Source organism: Coregonus clupeaformis, chromosome 23, assembly GCF_020615455.1.
Source record: "Coregonus clupeaformis isolate EN_2021a chromosome 23, ASM2061545v1, whole genome shotgun sequence".
NCBI lineage: Eukaryota > Metazoa > Chordata > Actinopteri > Salmoniformes > Salmonidae > Coregonus > Coregonus clupeaformis.
This window is the reverse complement of record NC_059214.1, coordinates 16,940,212-16,956,315: the sequence shown is the minus strand read 5'-3', so window position 1 is coordinate 16,956,315 and position 16,104 is coordinate 16,940,212.

Genomic DNA, 16,104 nt, shown 5'->3' with positions numbered 1-16,104 from the left:
GTAGCCATTCGGTTGCAGCTAGACTAGTTTCAGCTTAAGGTTCTTGATAAAAGTTATAAAGAAATAATAGAATCCTTTCCACGTTGGGTGAGGCGGGTTTCAGGAAAGTATATTTAGTTAAAGAATGAAAAGTAAAATTGAGAAAAAAAAACAGGCTATTTACACAAGGACACGACCGCACTGCTACGCCATCTTAGAAGGTCAGCATCCCGGAGTCGCCTCTTCACTGTTGACGTTGAGACTGGTGTTTTGTGGGTACTATTTAATGAAGCTGCCAGTTGAGGACCTGTGAGGCGCCTGTTTCTCAAACTAAACACTCTAATGTATTTGTCCTCTTGCTCAGTTGTGCACCGGGGCCTCCCACTCCTCTTTCTATTCTGGTTAGAGCCAGTTTGCGCTGTTCTGTGAAGGGAGTAGTACACAGCGTTGTATGAGATCTTCAGTTTCTTGGCAATTTCTCACATGGAATAGCCTTCATTTCTCAGAACAAGAATACACTGACGAGTCAGAAGTAAGTTATTTGTTTCTGGCCATTTTGAGCCTGTAATCGAACCCACAATTGCTGATGCTCCAGATACTCAACTAGTCTCAAGAAGGCCAGTTTTATTGCTTCTTTAATCAGCACAACAGTTTTCAGCTGTGCTAACATAATTGCAAAAGGGTTTTCCAATGATCAATTAGCCTTTTAAAATGATAAACTTGGATTAGCATACACAACGTGCCATTGGAACACAGGACTGATGGTTGCTGATAATGGGCCTCTGTACGCCTCCTTTACACGATATTCCATTAAAAATCAGCCATTTCCAGCTACAATAGCCATTTACAACATTAACAATGTCTACACTGTATTTCTGATCAATTATTTTAATGGACAAAAAATATGCTTTTCTTGAGAAAACAAGGACATTTCTAAGTGACCCCAAACTTTTGAACGGTAGTGTATGTACAGTCGTGGTCAAAAGTTTTGAGAATGACACAAATACCAATTTTCACAAAGTCTGCTGCCTCAGTTTTGATGATGGCAATTTGCATATACTCCAGAATGTCATGAAGAGTGATCAGATGAATTGCAATTAATTGCAAAGTCCCTCTTTGCATTGAAAATGAACTTAATCCCCCAAAAACATTTCCACTGCATTTCAGCCCTGCCACAAAAGGACCAGCTGCCATCATGTCAGTGATTCTCTCGTTAACACAGGTGAGAGTGTTGACGAGGACAAGGCTGGAGATCACTCTGTCATGCTGATTTTGTTAGAATAACAGACTGGAAGCTTTAAAAGGAGGGTGGTGCTTGAATTAATTGTTCTTCCTCTGTTAACCATGGTTACCTGCAAGGAAACACGTGCCTTCATCATTGCTTTGCACAAAAAGGGCTTCACAGGCAAGGATATTGCTGCTAGTAAGATTGCACCTAAATCAACCATTTATCGGATCATCAGGAACTTCAAGGAGAGAGGTTCAATTGTTGTGAAGAAGGCTTCAGGGCGCCCAAGAAAGTCCAGCAAGCGCCAGAACCGTCTCCTAAAGTTGATTCAGCTGCGGGATCGGGGCACCACCAGTGCAGAGCTTGCTCAGGAATGGCAGCAGGCAGGTGTGAGTGCATCTGCACGCACAGTGAAGCAAATACTTTTGGAGGATGGCCTGGTGTCAAGAAGGGCAGCAAAGAAGCAACTTCTCTCCAGGAAAAACATCAGGGACAGACTGATATTCTGCAAAAGGTACAGGGATTGGACTGCTGAGGCCTGGGGTAAAGTCATTTTCTCTGATGAATCCCCTTTCCGATTGTTTGGTGGCATCCGGAAAACACCTTGTACGGAGAAGACAAGGTGAGCGCTACCATCAGTCCTGTGTCATGCCAACAGTAAAGCATCCTGAGACCATTCATGTGTGGGGTTGCTTCTCAGCCAAGGGAATGGGCTCACTCATAATTTTGCCTGAGAACACAGCCATGAATAAAGAATGGTACCAACACATTCTCCGAGAGCAACTTCTCCCAACCATCCAAGAACAGTTAGGTGACGACCAATGCCTTTTCCAGCATGATGGAGCACCTTGTCATGAGGCAAAAGTGATAACTAAGTGGCTTGGGGAACAAAACATCAAAATGTTGGGTCTATGGCCAGGAAACTCCCCAGACCTTAATCCCATTGAGAACTTGTGGTTGATCCTCAAGAGGCGGGTGGACAAACAAAACCCCACAAATTCTGACAAACTCCAAGCATTGATTATGCAAGAATGGGCTGCCATCAGTCAGGATGTGGCCCAGAAGTTAATTGACAGCATGCCAGGGCGGATTGCAGAGGTCTTGAAAAAAAGAAGGGTCAACACTGCAAATATTGACTCTTTGCATAAACTTAATGTAATTGTCAATAAAATTATTTGACACTTATGGAATGCTTGTAATTATACTTCAGTATACCATAGTAACATCTGACAAAAATATCTCATAACACTGAAGCAGCGAACTTTGTGAAGACCAATACTTGTGTCATTCTCAAAACTTTTGACCACGACTGTATAATAATTTTTTTGTCCTCAGTGTCACTGATACAATGGAGAATTGGACTACTCTGTAAATGGGAAAGAAATTCAGATAGATCGCGTTTATTCAGAAAATTACACACCTCTGCCAAAAGCACTGTTTCCCAATTTAACATTTTGACTATAACTCCACCATAACAACAAACTTAAAAGATATCAGGGGTCGTGGGATAATGGTGCTAGGAGGGAAATACTGTGCATTCTCCACATCGATAATATATGCCATTTCTTTTAGCTTCTCTGTAGATGTGTAGATGGGTCTAATCCATCTCTACATATGAAGATAATATTGATGATTTAGATTATATACTAGACACCCACTCTGACAAACACACTCTCCCCATGTAGGTCCTCAGAAAGGCAGCATTCATTCTGCTGAAGAGAGAAATGGGTTCAGTTGAACAGCCACTACAGTACTTGAGAACAGGAGTGCACGCTGTCATTCTGGGCTCCAGCGAAGTACACTTCACATTGTCCCTCTGGGTCTGAACAGGGGTTTATTTGATGAATTCTCTCCTCGATAACAGCTTCTTAAAACACCGGCAGAGACAATGTGTGGAGGACTAATTACTATTTGGTGACAGGGCAAGGATGGGGATATGATTACATCTCGGCTCTACTCTCTGGGATTTCAATGGAAAAAGGCCCAGGGCTTGCTTTTAATCAACAATACATTTTTAATGGCATAATGGCATTGTGAAATAATGGAGAACACGCATGCAACCTGAATACAAAGCCATATCAATGGATAAGCATGTTGTACACTATAGTATTTGTACACGGCCGAGACTCATGGAAGACTTTACATGATGCTGTGCCTCAGAGGAACACAAAAACAATTACTGAATTGAACAGCAAAAAAAGCATTTTGCCTTTGAATAAAGCTTCAAAATATGGAATTTTGCAACATCCAAACTGTGTGGTATTGAATTTTCCATCTTTCCATAAAAAGGAATTTGTTGGGAGGAATCTAATTGCTTTGGACAGTGGCCAGGAGGAGTAGAGTTGTGGAACTGGGTTTATTATTTGATGTGATCCACCATGGCAGAGGATCAAATGGGAGACAGAGATTTATGTTGCTCCAGTGACTTCAATAGCCAAGGTTTCTAGGTTAAATATTGTTCCGGTCCAGTCGGTCAGTAGATACATTTTAACACAAACCGTGACAACAGCAACAACAACAAAATATAAACTGCATTGAGAACATTGCGTTTACATGGCATAAACATGTGAAGTGAAATGTGCCATTCCATGCTTAGGGAACTCAAGTGCTATACTTGTCACATATTCATTTTGTATTCCTTAATATTTCATTTTGGAATGTCTGAGAAGTGAAATCCATAAAAGCAGTAAATTGGTATGGTGTCTATGCCAAAGGACGTCAAGTTTTCAACAAATCCGTTAAAAATGAATCACCACAGAAGGAGCGCCTGTCAGAATGTGCCACTCCAAATGTTAATGCCTAAGCATATGTCTATGGATGCATCGCTGCTCATGATGCAATCAGTAAGATTAAAAGGAAAGCCAATGAACATGATCAAATTGTCCTTAATTTGACAGGCCCATTCATCAGGCTGTGTCAGATTCCTCTCTGTCAACACCAGCAGCCCCTCGATCTGTTCTGTTCTGCTGCGCCACTTTGATGGGAAAATGAAAGTGTTGTTTAGAACCGTCGCCATAAGTGTTCTACCGTCTAATAAGCAAGATCGGTCTTCCTGTGAACCGTCTTTCAGACATAAATGTATTTATTTTGTCGAGAGTCTCAAGTGTTGTGAACTTCAATCACATCCTATCAAGTGAAAGTGCATGTTTTTATTGCCACACAAATTGCCTCTGTGAGGCCGTGACAGAGCTAAACCAATATGTTGAGAACTTTTGAGAAAGAGCACAGTTTGGGGGATATGGCATGTAGAGGCAGTCCGGATGGACATCATGAAAATGATCGGAGAGGTTGAGGGTAGAGGATGTTCAGGAGTAAATACAAACAAAATAGAATTATTGTAAAATTGACTGTGTCCATAAAATATATATAGTATGTATAAGCTGGAAGTAGAGGCCTAAGCGTTGTTGTTCACTAGTTTACTCCAATTAGGGGAGGGGTGGTGGGGTTGGAAAGTAATAAAGGAAAATACATTTTTAAAAATGATATATATTTGCGAGAAAGAAAAAATGGGGGGTTGGAAGTGATGCAGACAATTACATTGATGAAAGTTACAATCTATCTGCAATATTAAAGCTGATTTGCCCCGTCAAAAAATAAATAAACATAAATAAATAAAAATATATAAAATAATAGGCTCCTCAAAAATAAAATGTATGACTAAAGTAGATGTTTAAATTAACATTATAAACATGTAGTGGACAACCTTATGTGGCGTTCACATGCTGTTGGAGTTATCGGAAGTTCCGACAGGGAAGTTTAACTTGAACGACCCTCCAAGTCGTAACTACAAGTGGGAAACTCAGAGAAAATGTTGTTACCAGAGTTGTGATGTTTCACCACTAACCTTTTCAACCAAAAGAATGCAACAAATATGTTTTTGACATTTACAAACTTAGCAATGTGGTTAATGTAAATAGTTTGACCATATTGTCAAAGTTAAGCAAGCTAGCTAACTTTATTATTAGCAACCTTAGCCATCTTATCAAGCTAGCTAAAATCTAAAGAATTAGTCGGACTTCTGACTTCCCACGAGCACATGATTGCCCCATACGCCTACAATGTGGTACTTATTAGCACAATTCTTTACCACAGACTGTCACCCCATCCTAAATGTCTTCCATAAATTCAGCTTTCGGTTTTTGACACCGAGATTCATTCCTCACTTGAAATCTAACCCAGGTGAGTCACAGCTTAAAATAAACAATGGTTATGAAATAATTTACTCACAGTCATTATATCCTAATTAGGCATATTTACTTTGGCAATAATCATTTTCAATTTCACGCCATTTTAACTTGAAGTTAATTAAAAGAAGAATGTTAATTTCCAGCCCCTTCTCTCACCGCCCCTTCCCCCTGCCTCACCTGCATCATAATATGATGGTAATGGCTGACACCGTCAGAAAAACAGAAATGTGCTTTTCAACATTTCTAGTGCTGCAGTCCCCGAAGGCAGAGTCCATACTAACACATCTACAGGAAGAAAAACACGAGATGAAAATGACAAAACAATTGTACATTCAGCAGGCATGATAATTAGTTTGACTAATGAGACACATTTGTGCTTAAAAAACACATCTGGAGGTTCCATAAATCCATGCTTATGTGTATTTTTCTCTCACGATGAACCATGACCACGTGTAAATAAAGACAGAGAAGCGGTGGTGTTCACCTCCTTCATTATTTCTGGGTTCATTCATTTTACTCACTCAAATATTATTTGTGTTGCAAAATAGTCCAATATCTAAGAGAAACCAATGAGGTGAGGCCTCTTGGAAGCTTGGGGTTATGCAACGGTTATCTGATACAGTATCTCACAGTGGGATTCATCAGAATCTCTAAGTAGCTTGAAGAACCAATAATACAAGTCTGTAGGAGACAAACAGGTGCAATGATGTATGAGGGAGCCCCTCCCCAAATACAAAAGAGCCACTCGCCCGCCCTCTGATCATTCTCGAGCATGCCGAACTTCCTCACACTCTTGCGAGTAGGGGAATGTGGTGAGATATCTAACTCATAATATCAGTGAACCAGGATCAAGTTCTCTTTCAGTTAGTTGTTTTGATATCTCACAGTGGGATATGGTTAATTCCCGCATCGTACATGCTCTCCGAAGCCAGGCAGTCTCAATATCAACGCTCAGAGACCCCAACACTGAGGAGAGTGTGCACCAATGAAGGTGTAGTGACGTCTAGTCACTAGACCCTCATAAAAGTATGAGGGAATGCCCCTACAAGCCACATCACAAGACTCCTGTAAGGAAATGCCCTTGAACAGTGCCCAAGAGGTAGCCATACCTCTGGTAGAGTGAGCCCTCAGGCCCTCCAGAGGCTGTAACCCCTTGCTATTATAGGCCAAAAGGTCCTGCAGAAAGCATAAAATCTTGGATACAGAGCACTGGTAAGGGATGATCTGTTTTGGTCACACCACTTCTCAAAAACACACCACTTGTTTCCATACAGTAGAAGGGGCCTTGCACTCTGGATAGTCTCAATGACAGGCAGGCCTGTCGCATCCAGATTTAAAATTTACATTTTAGTAGATGCTCTTATCCAGAGCGACTTACAGGAGCAATTCGGGTTAAGTGCCTTGCTCAAGGGCACATCGACATATTTTTCACCTAGTCGGTTCGGGGATTAGAACCAGCGACCTTTCGGTTACTGGCACAATGCTCTTAACCACTTAACCTGCCGCCCAAGCGTGGTCCAGGCTCAGATGGCAATGGCGTCCGGGTGAGGGTGGAGAATCACTCTGTTCGCTTGGGTCAACAGATCCCTGCATAACGGGAGTTGTCATGGCTCATTGTACAGCAGAATGATCTCCCCTGTCCAGAGCTTGACTTGTCGTCGAGGACCAACCAAGATGAGGGATAAGCCTTGTACCCTCACTTTGGCTAGAGTGGGGAGTATGAGCCTGAGGGGAGGAAAAGTGTAAAGCAACACCCTCGGCCAAGGGTGTGTCCACCCCCAGTGATGTGTCTCATGCTAGTGCGAAGAACAACGGTCAGTGCGCATTTTCTTGCGATGCGAAGAGATCTACGGATGCTAGACCATATCTCTCCCAGATCTGTTTCACTCCTTGGGGAAGGAGTCTCCAGTCCCGTTGATGGGGATACCCTCTGGACAATAAGTCCGCTCCTATGTTCAGTACGCCCGGGACATGAGTCGCACGTAGGGATAGTAGGTGTGCTCTGCTCCACAGAATAATCCTGATGGATAGTCTGTGTAAGCGCAGGGAGCGAGTGCCACCATGGTTGATGTATGCCACCACAGTCGTATTGTCCGTTCTGGTCAAGACCTGACAATTCCGAAGGGAGGGGAGAAAGTAAGGGTGTGCTGATCTCGTCATACTCGTATTTGTAATAGTATCCATTTTATCACACTTGATACTCGTAATCGGATTTACTTGTGATCGGAAAACCCAGAAGTGCGCTTTAAATGTCGGTAAAGCCTATACCTCAAGTCTGCATTAGACTACTGCTCACTCAGATCGCATAGTTATGTTCCTTCACTCATTCACACACATTGTTCGGAGGTAAACAACCCTAATATATGAAAATGTACATTATGGCTATTTACTTCAATTATCAACAAAATAGGCTAATAAATACCGTAATGCATGGCTGGCTACTACTGCCTGCATTTATTCCAGACACAGATTTAGATGAAGATAGGCTAATTCACTTGCCCCATATATTGTTTTACTTTCGAGAGGAGCAAAGCTTTTCTCTCCCGACACTTATGCCGCAACATTTGTACAATCAATCTACATTTGTAATTTTATGTTTTAATGATCTGGCGCTTGGTAAACATGCCTGGGGAGAATAAATAATAATAGCAAGAAGCATGGGCTTGGATCACGACATAACGACAGACGTCGTCAGCAATGGAATAATTATATGGACAGACAAAGTAGCCCTACAAAACAATGCCAAGTAGACAGACAAAAACAACCCTATGGCCTGAGCAAAGTCTACAGAAAATAACTAGATTGAACAACAATGACTAGTTACGGATTCTGATTCATACATTATGTTTGGAAAAATGGAGACTTGTGCACTGAGACGAGTGACTGACTGAGTGAAACAGCGACGTCTGTGTCTGTCTGGGGAAATAAGTGCAGACGGAGAGCGGCTTGTTCTTATCCAATCATTGCAGCAGGTTCAACCAATACCCCGCCCATTTCTTTACAGACAGATGAACTAGCCAATAGTTGTTTAGAGCACACAGCGCTTAACACTGTTTGAGTGAAAGATGCGTGCTGGCAGCTGATTTTATTTTATTTTATTGATCACGGATAATTACAAAAGATACTTGTGTCATAATCGTATTCTGAACATTCTCCATATCCATTACGATACTCGTTGTGTCCGAGTATTCGGCAAACCCCTAGTAGAAAGTGTTTCAGTGAAAGAAACACTGTCAGCAACTCAAGATAATTTTTGTGAGCAATTCGAAATTGTGGGGTCCACATTCCATTTATTGCATTCCCCTCGTGAACTGCACCCCAGCCCTTGAGTGATACATCTGTCGTCACCACATTCCTCGTTGCGATTATCCTTAGGGGAGTGCCAAAAATGAAGATTGAGGGGCTTTTTCCAGTGACGGAGAGCCGAGATACATGCGGAGGGCACCTCTATCTGACGATTGAGGTGTCATGTACAAAGACGTAGGGCAAAACCCAGCGGTGGAAGTCTCATCCTCAGTATGCCAAGAGGTACTACTGAGATGGTGGATGCCATCAACCCCAGCACTCGGAGGCAGATCTTGAACATGAACGAGCGCCACAAGTGGAACAGGGAGAGGGCACTGTCAGAACGACGAGTGTTGCTTACCGGTCGTCCGAGAGTGTTGCCTGATAAGAGAGAGAATCCAGCACTACGCCTAGGTATTCTATTCTCCATGTTGGCACCAAACAGCTCTTTTTCTGATTGATCTTGAACCCTAGCCCGGAGAGGTGGGTTACAAGGGAAGTTGTGTATAGTATCGCTTGCTCCCAGGATGAGGAGCAAACAAGTAATCGTCTATATAGGATGGAGATTCTCAGCCCCTTGTTTCTCAGGAGTGTGAGGGCTGCCTCTACACACTTGCTAAACGTTCGGGAGCTGGCGCTAGCCCAAAAAGGACAGCGAGGTATTCATAGGCTGTGCCTTGAAAAGCAAACCTTAGAAACCTCCTGCGTGCTGGCAGAATGCTTATGTGAAAATAAGCGTCCTGCAGGTCAACTGAGGAGAACCAGTCATCTCAACGAATAGAGCGAGACAGCACGTTGAACATAAGAAAATGGAACGTGAACTTCGTCAGATAGCTGTTCAGGACCCGTAGGTCCGATAGCTAGAAGACAGTGCATCTCTTGCATCAAATCGGCCTGGCAAGCCAGTAGTAGGGACGTAACATGCGGCGGAGACGTAGACATTTTGGTAGATGGACGCAAAGAAGTGGTCCGTCTTAGCAGGGAGAGAAGTGCCTGTTAGTGACTAGCACTGGGGTTGAGGTGGTTGGTCAGTGGCTTGCCGAGGCCCAGCTCATCCATGTCCTTGACATTAATGATGGCAAAAAGTCAAGGGTTTGGCCCAATTGCGTTTGGCTTTCACCATGCAAGCTGGGATAGCTGGGAGGTGTTGCTTGCCTGGGGCGGTGCGAGAGGTGATTTTCTCCCATTGTACCAGTCCCTCTCTGCGCTGCCACCTCCCACGGGTTCGGGCCAATCAACACTGAGTCTGGTCACTGCCCTCTTTAGAATGAGGGGAGGGGCTCCCTCATTCGCCACTCAACCTGTCTGTTTCCGACAGACGTGTATGATTGGTTCTTCGAGCTACTCAGAGATTCTGGTGAATCCTACTGTGAGATATCAAAACGGATAATTGAAAGAGAACATTTTGTTTATGAGACCATTTCTGCTTAGTAGACCATGGCATTAGGTTTATGTTAGGTACGTAAAATTACAATATTGTAACCAAATCATCAAAAAGGCACAATATCCCATTCATGGTATATTTGCAGATACGTTCAGGGCTAATCTAGAGCCTCCCTGGATGTATTTTCCCTCCTGTAAACACAGTTTAGACGGGTAGGGCAGGAGAGACACTATCAGCACCCTAGTACCCAGGATACATTTGTCAGCCTTACTTTAATGTGTGATTCATTTCCACTGTTTGTGATCCCCAGCGAGACAGCAAGTAAAGCCCTGGTTTAGGCAGCATGGCCGTCTGAGATAATACTGCATGACTCAACCACCAAAACCATTTGAATTCATTATCAAAGGACTGTGAAATGGAGAGAGAGAGGGGGGGGGGGGTGAGAGAAAGAGAGATAGAGAGTGAGATAGAGAGAGTGTGTGTGTGTGTGTGTGTGTGTGTGTGTGTGTGTGTGTGTGTGTGTGTGTGTGTGTGTGTGTGTGTGTGTGTGTGTGTGTGTGTGTGTGTGTGTGTGTGTGTGTGTGTGTGTGTGTGTGTGTGTGTGTGTATGAAATATATTTTTTTATAGGCCTGACTGGCCAGCCCTATAGCCCTACCATCTAACGACAAGACCTGAGACAGAACATAAACACCCATCAATATTGCAAATTGTCCTCACTAGAGTGTATGTGGATTTTGTGGACATGAAATAATGGGAGACATACAGTGCATTCAGAGCCCTTCACTTTTTCCACATTTTGTTATGTTACAGCTTTATTCTAAAATTGATTAAATTGTTTTTTTTCCCCTAATCAATCTACACACAATGCCCCATAATGACAAAGCAAAAACAGGTTTTTAAAAGTTTTTGCAAATATATTAACAATTAAAAACGGAAATACAGTTGAAGTCGGAAGTTTACATACACCTTAGCCAAATACATTTAAAAGCAGTTTTTCACAATTCCTGACATTAATCATAGTAAAAATTCCCTGTCTTAGGTCAGTTAGGATCACCACTTTATTTTAAGAATGTGAAATGTCAGAATAATAGTAGAGAGAATTATTTATTTCAGCTTTTATATTTTTCATCACATTCCCAGTGGGTCAAAAGTTTACATACACTCAATTAGTATTTGGTAGCATTGCCTTTAAATTGTTTAACTTGGGTCAAACGTTTCAGGTAGCCTTCCACAAGCTTCCCAAAATAAGTTGGGTGAATTTTGGCCCATTCCTCCTGACAGAGCTGGTGTAACTGAGTCAGGTTTGTAGGCCTGCTTGCTCGCACACGCTTTTTCAGTTCTGCCCACAAATGTTCTATAGGATTGAGGTCAGGGCTTTGTGATGGCCACTCCAATACCTTGACTTTGTTGTCCTTAAGCCATTTTGCCACAACTTTGGAAGTATGCTTGGGGTCATTGTCCATTTGGAGACCCATTTGCGACCAAGCTTTAACTTCCTGACTGATGTCTTGAGATGTTGCTTCAATATATCCACATAATTTTCCTTCCTCATGATGCCATCTATTTTGTGAAGTGCACCAGTCCCTCCTGCAGCAAAGCACCCCCACAGCATGATGCTGCCACCCCCTGTCACGCCCTGGCTCTGGGGACTCTAGTATGTTGAGCCAGGGTGTGAGTTTTCATGTGTGTTGGTTCTAGTTGTTGTATATCTATGTTGGCCAGGGTGGCTCCCAATCAGAGACGGCTGTAGCTCGTTGTCTCTGATTGGGAGTCATACTTAGGTAGCCGTTAGGCATTCATTCATTGTGGTTTCTTGTTCCGTGTTGGTTTGTGTATGTAACCAGGGACGTCATCGTTTTGTTGTTTTGTTCGTGTGATCATTATATAAATAAATATGTTCGCATTCAACGCTGCGCCTTGGTCCTCCTCTCTTCTCGACGATCGTGACACCCCCGTGCTTCACGGTTGGGATGGTGTTCTTCGGCTTGCAAGCGTTCCCCTTTCTCCTCCAAACATAACGATTGTCATTATGGCCAAACAATTCTATTTTTGTTTCATCAGACCAGAGGACATTTCTCCAAAAAGTACGATCTTTGTCCCCATGTGCAGTTGCAAACCGCAGTCTGGCTTTTTTATGGCGGTTTTGGAGCAGTGGCTTCTTCCTTGCTGAGCGGCCTTTCAGGTTATGTCGATATAGGACTCGTTTTACTGTGGATATAGATACTTTTGTACCTGTTTCCTCCAGCATCTTCACAAGGTCCTTTGCTGTTGTTCTGGGATTGATTTGCACTTTTCGCACCAAGTACGTTAATCTCTAGGAGACAGAACTCATCTCTTTCCTGAGCGGTATGACGGCTGCGTGGTCCCATGGTGTTTATACTTGCTTACTATTGTTTGTACAGATGAACGTGGTACCTTCAGGCATTTGGAAATTGCTCCCAAGGATGAACCAGACTTGTGGAGGTCTACAATATTTTTCTGTCTTTTGATTTTCCCATGATGTCAAGCAAAGAGGCACTGAGTTTGAAGGTAGGCCTTGAGGTACACCTCCAATTGACTCAAATTATGTCAATTAGCCTATCAGAAGCTTCTAAAGCCATGACATCATTTTCTGGAATTTTCCAAGCTGTTTAAAGGCACAGTCAACTTAGTGTATGTATACTTCTGACCCACTGGAATTGTGATGCAGTGAATTATAAGTGAAATAATCTGTCTGTAAACAATTGTTGGACAAATTACTTGTGTCATGCACAAAGTAGATGTCCTAACCGACTTGCCAAAACTATAGTATGTTAACAAGAAATTTGTAGAGTGGTTGAAAAATGAGTTTTAATGACTCCAACCGAAGTGTATGTAAACTTCCGACTTCAACTGTATCACATTTACATAAGTATTAACCCTAACCCTACCTTTACTCAGTACTTTATTGAAGCACCATTGGCAGTGATTACAGCCTCGAGTCTTCTTGGGTATGACGCTACAAGCTTGGCACACCTGGATTTGGGGAGTTCCTCCCATTCTTCATTGCAGATCCTCTCAAGCTCTGTCAGGATGGATGGGGAGAGTCGCTGCACAGCTATTTTCAGGTCTCTCCAGAGATGTTCGATTGGGTTCAAGTCCAGGCTCTGGCTGCGCCACTCAAGACATTCAGAGACTTGTCCCGAAGCCACTCCTGCGTTCTTGGCTGTGTGCTTTTTTCTCATGGTCTGAGAGTCCTTTAGGTGCTTTTTGGCAAATTCCAAGCGGGCTGTCATGTGTCTTTTACTGAGGAGTGGCTTCCGTCTGGCCACTCTACCATAAAGGCCTGATTGGTGGAGTGCTGCAGAGATGGTTGTCCTTCTGGAAGGTTCTCCCATCTCCACAGAGGAACTCTGGAGCTCTGTCAGAGTGACCATCAGGCTCTTGGTCACCTCCCTGACCAATCCTGTCTCTGAGCTCTACGGACAATTCCTTTGACCTCACGGCTTGGTTTTTGCTCTGACATGCACTGTCAACTGTGGGACCTTATATAGACAGGTGTGTGCCTCTCCAAATCATGTCCAATCAATTTAATTTACCACAGGTGGACTCCAATCAAGTTGTAGAAACATCTCAAGGATGATCAATGGAAACAGAATGCACCTAAGTTCAATTTCGAGTCTCATAGCAAAGGGTCTTAATACTTATGTAAATAAGGTATTTGTTTTTTATTTTTAATAAATGTGCAAACATTTCTAAAAACCTGTTTTTGCTTTGTCATTATGAGGTAATGTGTGTAGATTGATGAGGACATTTTCTTATTTAATCTATTTTAGAATAATGCTGTAATGTAACAAAATGTGGAAAAAGTCAAGGGGTCTGAATACTTTCCTAATGCACTGTACCTAATAGCTCCTCCTAGCCAACTACACATCAATAGGACCCCCACAAACCAAGCCAGCTGTATTGGAGAGAATATATTTTGATTTTTAAACAATAAGTGTTTGTGCTGTAGCCTAAGTAGTGTACTATACTGTACTGTAGACACGTGGTGTCAATGGCTGTGTCCGAATACCCATACTTGCGTCCTAAATAGTAGGCCATTTGAGTATGCAAAAATAAAATAAAATAAAAAATATTATGTGACATTTCGAAAATCTAGCATACTTTAAATACCTGGATGTCATACTAATTTCGGCTTTGACAATAGCTGATTGATTTGATATGGGGATGCGCTACTGAAATCAACGAATAGCGGGAAACAACACAATCCCACGACGCATACTCAATATGCGAAAATATAATTTTTAGTAGTATGGTTTAAATTCCAGGATGTTATTTCGGCTCTTCATCTAGTAGAATTCGATGCAAACTTTTCCACAACAAAACTAGGCTACTTAATTGGGCTAATGCCCAAAGCTTCTGTGGTGGTGTTCAAATGTAGGCTAAGTATTTTTTGTTCTCCTTAAAATGATAATGACTATTGCATTGTAGGCTACATCTTTGAAAACAGAAGTCTTTTTTATTTATTTTGGGTCGAAAGTGGATTTCTGTTTTCTAACTGAACCAGCTTTTCATTACTGACTGTCGGCACCGGGGACTCGTAATGTGGCTGCGTTATTGATGTCATGTTAATCAGGCCTTTTGATTTCAACATATGGATTGTTTTAGTTTTGTAGGCTATTTAATTATTACATTTCTGGATCAAGCCTTAGCAGTCATTCTGATCTCGTTCCCAATGATCAGGGGTTTAGTTTATTATGTTGCTGTCCAGCGGTTCTGAATTCACGATGCACCCGACTGTCCATGTTTTTCTGTGCAATAGCCTTTTGATTTGAACATTTGAAAAGTTTTGGTGTGTGTGTAAGCCTAGGGCTATTTGATTTAATTTATAGATAATACAGCACTTCGGTTTCACTAATAAATATGTTGAAATGGAACCAAGTTATCTGTTTCTGACTTCAGCCGTTTTTAAATAGGATAGATGGGCTACATGGTCTACCAAGGTATAGGTCGAATGTGATAGTCTGAGTAGGCCTATAACTCCATTCCTATTGTCAAGCATAGTAGTGGTTGCATCATGTTATGGGTATGTTTGTAATCGTTAAGGATTGGGGAGTTTTTCAGGATAAAAAAGAAACAGAATGGAGCTAAGCACAGGCAAAATCCTTGAGGAAAACTTGTTCAGTCTGCTTTCTACCAGACACTGGGAGATTAATGTACCTTTCAGCAGGACAATAACCTAAAACACAAGGCCATATCTACACTGGAGTTGCTTACCAAGAAGACAGTGAATGTTCCTGAGTGGCCGAGTTACAGTTTTGATTTAAATCTACTTGAAAATCTATGGCAATATCTGAAAATGGTTGTCTAGCAATGATCAACAACAAATTTAACAGAGCTTGAAGAATTTTGAAAATAATAATGGCCAAATGTTGCACAATCCAGGTGCGGAAAGCTCTTAGAGACTTACCCAGAAAGACTCACAGCTGTAATCGCTGCCAAAAGGTGTAAATTAGGTATTTTGTTTTTATTTTAAATACATTTGAAAACAATTCTAAAACATGTTTTCACTTTGTCATTATGGGGTGTTATGTGTAGATGGGTGATAACATTTTTATTTAATCCATTCTGAATTCAGGCCCCTGTAGCTCAGTTGGTAGAGCATGGCGCTTCCAACGCCAGGGTTGTGGGTTTCCCACGGGGGACCAGTATGAAAATGTATGCCCTCACTAACTGTAAGTCGCTCTGGATAAGAGCGTCTGCTAAATGACTAAAATGTAAAATGTAACACAAAATGTGGAATAAGTCAAGGGGTACGAATACTTTCTGAAGGCACTGTAAGTATGTAGTATGCTAGAATGGGTATTCGGGCACGACCAATGTCTTCATTAATCAACAGAAGGAAGCCCCATCCCTCTGAGGCAGGTAGGCAGTGCTCCATGGTGCACAGTGAAGTGTGAGGCAAGGGGTACCTCTGGTGTTTCACAGACCCATTTCACAGGGCGGGCACGCTCTCTGATTGATGTTTTTATAAGTAAGACCTTGCACCGCATTCCCCCTGGGCCGGGCCTGTGCTTCC